Here is a 5,368-nt window from a genome sequence, read left to right as displayed (position 1 = left end):
GGGGGGACGCTCTCTGTAGCTGGCTGAGTATCCCGATCCTGTCTGTGGCCTCCAGATGGGGTTATTTTGGGAAATAAACAGAAGGAAAAAAACCTTGCGCGCTGCGGTCACGCATTTTGGGAACGATTCCCTCTATGCCACCCAACGGCGTAATAAACATACCACTTTCTAACTTTTAACTAGATAGAGAGTATTTGTCCGCGATTTTCAGTTTTAACGATTCACTACCAGTGCTTTGGCAGAAGAAGGGGAGGAAAGGGAAGCAAAGAAAGAATCTAATTGTGTGGAAAGGGTGCTGGACTTTTACGGCGTAAGGAAGGTGACTGCCACTCATATGTTTCCAGATCAGTTTAGCAGCTTATCTGTCAAGTCTTATTTCATAGGTTGAGATCTTTCTTTGAAGATGGTAAGCCGTCTGCCTTATTATCTATCCAACACCAAAAAGTATCACTAGCGTCACCAGTAGCTCATCACAGAAATGCCACAGAAAATAACAGTGAATATTTGTTTATTTTACAAGCAAGTTTAAGAAGGATGCACAAATACAAAAAGTCACAGAAAGTACTAAAACATCTGGAAGAAGCAGATTGTATGAGATTAAGTGTACCTGGCAAATTCTTTCCCGAGTTTCAGCACAAACAGCTTTTTCTTGAAAACTCAAGAGAACTATGCTAAATCATAGTTCGTTCTTCTGACCAAACAACCAGGGTGTTCTGTTTAAGATAAAAATAAGAAAGTAATTGTATCTGAAACAGGTCTGCACTGCATCCTAATATGACATCTATTCTCTATAAACAAACTACATTAAATCACCTCTTCTGTCATAAGGGATATCACCATTATTTTCCCCCTTTTTATGAACATTAGCTTACATGTAATATATTTAAATATGCTGGTTTATTCCATACCCAAATCACTTATAATCGCAAGAATAGAAGGATATTTTTTGAATAAATTATATTATCAGTAAGTGAATGGATTTGTTTTCTAATCTTACTCTTAGTTTTATACAAGCAACTTTCAGACAAGCAACTCAGTAGCTGATATAGCCATGATATTTTCTGAAAAATCCTCTTGCTAGGATTTTTCCCTCCTGAAGGAGCTGAGGGCCTCAGGAAAGAAATGTAAACAATAACTATCTGCTGCTGTGATATGCAACAGGTGCATCTTCCATTGGTCCATGTGGATTGTTTTTACTTGATGACCAATCACAGCCACCTGTGTCGAGGCTGTGAGCAGTCACAAGAGTTTGTTATTCATTCTATTCTATTCTTGTTCTTTCAAGCCTTCTGATGATCTTTTCTCTCTGTTATTTTAGAATAGTTTTAATGTAGTATTTTAATAAAACTGTCATGGTTTGGCCCTGGCATTGTGCCAGGGTCCCCATGAAAGATATATTTCCAAAATGGTTACTGCGAGATGTGACCCGGAAACAGAACAAAGCAGGCTCCCACTTGGGGATGGAGGGAAAAACACAACACTTTATTAATTACAATATCTAAAAAGGAACACACACACAAAGCTAAGAATGAAAACCCTCCAAATACATTCCTCCTCCCCCCCTCCCTTTTCTCCACAGAATAAAATAACAGCTTAGATTTCTACCCAGTCACCATCTCTCAGATAATCAACTTCCAGTCCATCACTACCCCTCAAATAATGAACCCTCAAATCCATCAGGGAGAGAGGAGTTCCCCCTTGCACCATAGGCTTCCCCCAGAAGCACAATTGAAACCTCCTGTGCTTCCGTGGCACTGCCCAGAGAACACTGGCCCTTGTGACTTTTTCCCCCCCATGTCCAGTGCTCTCACCACTGGACACGGGCCAGGACTGCTTTTAGGGTTCTCTGTTTAAAGATGCTCCACCCAGTTCCAAAAGCAGCAGTCTCTCAACTTCAGGACACCAGTCCCCCCCAAATTTACCCACTGGGGCCGAGGGGCCTCGTGAACAGAGATCTTCCTCACCATGGAGACAGAGGGCATCCCACACCCTCCTCAGCCGTTTCTGTTCACGCCGCTGCTTCACCGCACTCTCTTTGGCTTCAAGGCATTGCCTCCCACTAAATGCAGTCTCTGTGTCACATGAAAAACATGGGTCTGTCCATGGCTATACAATAAAGGCTCCAGCCCAAGGCCACTCCATCATCTCTTCCCACCTAGGATTCTTCTCACCTCTTCTAGCTTTCCTCATGCTTGCCCATTTCATCTCTCATCTCTCTCTCCTCATTCTGATTCAGGAGGATCAGTATTTGTAATGTTTCCATTATTCTACTAAGGGGTTAAAATCTTTGTTTCTGCCTGCCCAGGACTCCCACAGCTGCCGGGCACCTTCTCTCGCCGCATCCCCCGCTTCTGGCCGGCTGTGCTGCCAGCACAGTCTCTATCACTCTCTCCTGGGGGGGCTGCCCAGACACCCCAGGTCTCTTCCACCCCTGCACGGTCTCCTCCACCCTGCACCTTTGGGGCCCTGGCCTCCTCCCCACAGGCCGCATGGCCTCCCCCTGCCCCACCCAGACGCAGCTGGGCAGGGGAGAGGTCCAGACTCCACTCACCAACCCCGGATTCCCAAAGAGAAAGTTCTCTGGGAATCTCCTGCTTTTAACCCCTGTGTGTTCTCAGAGGCATATCCAAACCTCAGTGGCCACCACAAGTGCCAATTACAAATATGGCCACTGATTGGTTTGACCACAACTTTTCCAAAAACTCACTTCCAGGTCAAACCGAGACAGGAGGGTTTTCATTTTGAGTTCTGTGTCTGTTCCTTTTTAGATATTGTAGTTACTAATTTTTTTTTCCTTTATTCCTAGCTTGGAGCCTGCTTTGCTCTGATTCTGATCACACCTCACAGTAGCTACTAGGGAGAGTATATTTTCATGGGGGCACTGGCATTGTGCCAGCACCAAACCATGCTGTGGGGCCAGGCTGTGCCCTCCCACAAACCAGGAGGAGAGGCTGATCTGGCAGTGAGGAGTGCTGCCATCCAGAGGGACAGTTCAGCAAGGGTGGCAGTTCAATGACAAGTGCTGAGTCCTGTCCTTGGGAAGGAAGAACCACAGGCACCGGTATCTGCTGGGGGCCACCCAGTTGGAAAACTGAGGTTTGGCAGGGTTCTGCTGGACACCAGGATGCCCATGGGCCAGCAGTGTGCTCCTGCAGCAGTGCAGAACAGCGTCCTGGGCTGCACTGGGAGCTGTGTCTCAGCTGGCAGAGGGAGGGGATCCTTTCCCTCTGCTCCACTGCAGAGAGGCCAGCCCTGGAGTGCTGGGCCCAGAGCTGGGCTGCCCAGTGCAGGAGACAGGGACAGGCTGGACAGAGTCCAGCACAGGGCCATGAAGGCAATGGAGGGACTGGAGCATCTGTGCCATGAGGAGAGGCTGAGAGAGCTGGCACTGCCCAGCCTGGAGCAGAGCAGGCTCAGGGCATCTCATCCCTGGGGATAAAAACCTGGGGAGAGGCTGCAGAGGAGACAGGGTCAGGGACAGCTCCAGGGGCCTCGGGCACAAAGTGACACACAGGAGGGGCCCTCTGAGCTCAGGAGTCACTTGTGCACTGGGAGGGTGGCCAAGCACTGGTGCAGGTGCCTGGGGAGGTGGGGGAGTCTCCATCCCTGGAGAGACTGAAAAGCCACCTGGACACATGCTGGGCAGCCGGCTCTGGGTGGCCCTGATGGAGCAGGGGCTGGGCAAGGTGACCTCCAGAGGTGCCTCCAGCCTCCCCCAGCCTGAGATTCTGTGACTCTGAGAAAAAACAGGCTGCAGTTTCCTAAGGGCAAATGAACAAACTCCTCACATGGCAGGATTCTCCTGCCCTCACCAAAGTGGTGCATGGCACATGTGTCCCTTCTGCAGGTTCCTCCCTGGAGTGAGGATGCTCCTCAAGGTCACGCCTTGAGACTGAGAGAAAGGTTTGCCCATGGTCATGGGTTTGGGTGAGTAGCACCAATCTTTAAGAATTGGTTTTTGCTGGCTTGACTGGAATTGCTACCGTGTTGTTTCAGATATAATGCACTATACTGGAAGTTACAGGTCTCTGTACTGGGCAGTAAATAAGCCTGAAAAAGATCTTTTAGTTTAATTGTGATCAGAATAAACTCTTTATTTCTCTATCAATATATCCTTCATCCTATGGAACACAGTTGTACAAAGGTTCAACTACACCTATACTATCCTATATTATACCACTTTTAAACATAAACTATTGACTACGTCTAAAACTGCATCCAGCTGCACCGTGGCTCCTCTCTGAGATGATCAGGAAGCAAGGAGGTCCCTTCTGCACCTTGTGTCTCCTGCCTGCTCCCTGCACAGCTCTCCAGGTGGTGCTGTCGGTCTCGGGCCAGCTGTGACTGCAGCAGGGACACCTGAAAGAGGCACAAGGCCCGGCTCAGACAAGCCCACGCTGCCAGGAGCACCTGCAGCCCCACGGTACCGGCTCTTGGGGCAGACACAGCCTCCAACTCCAGCCCCCAGCAACACTCTGCCCTTGGGCAAGGGGAAAGGAACAGGCTCCCAGACACAACAGAGCTCAGAAGATCAACAAGTCCAGTTCAAGGCTGGCAAACCCTTTCCATGACCATCCCTCAGCCACCACAGGTCTGTTACAGAGACTTCCAATGGGATTTAGGAACCCAGCTCTGCTTTCCAAAGCACACATTTGGGCCACCAACCCCTTTCTCTTCAGGCTGTGCATCAACACAAGGGCTGCTGCTCCCCTGAGCTCCTGGAGGACTCTTCTACTTGAGCTGCTGGCCCCCCAGTCCAGGCATGAGGGGAATGTGATGCTTGGGTTTTTTAGTGCTTTCGTGAGGCATTTGAGCACTCCAAGTCCCATTTTACACATCCTCATTGTGAAAAACAAGGTTCACTCCCCTGTAAAAACATAAAAGTTGAATAAAGGACAAGAGGTGACAAAGAGAATAAAGCAAAGGTTTTGCAGCTGGCTGCTTGGCATTCAGCCAACAGCACATCTGCCATTTCAAAGACATCCTTTACATACCCTTTGTATTGCATCAGCCTACTGCATAGTCATGAACATATATGTATATTTAAACTTGTCCCCAAACTAGTTTATATATTCCAAGAATTGTTTAGCATGGCTCCTCCTCGGGTCCAGCTTTTCAGAGCATGTGCATTTTATGCCTGTGGTTTTAGTGTGCCCTTGTTATCACCTCCTGTCTGGGCTTTGGTCCATTTTTTCTACAGACAGTGGGTGCAGATAATTGGCATGTCAGCAGCAGGGGTCTCCATCATACATTCATTGAATGTTACCCCAACCAAGCAGGCCATTTAACACAAGCATCCTATATCAGCTATTTCACTACTATGTCTAGGTTTCGTTAACAATAGAAAAAAGCCACTATATTTTTATAA

Source organism: Passer domesticus, chromosome 16, assembly GCF_036417665.1.
Source record: "Passer domesticus isolate bPasDom1 chromosome 16, bPasDom1.hap1, whole genome shotgun sequence".
In the NCBI taxonomy this organism is placed as follows: Eukaryota; Metazoa; Chordata; class Aves; order Passeriformes; family Passeridae; genus Passer; species Passer domesticus.
This window is presented reverse-complemented; position numbering follows the sequence as displayed.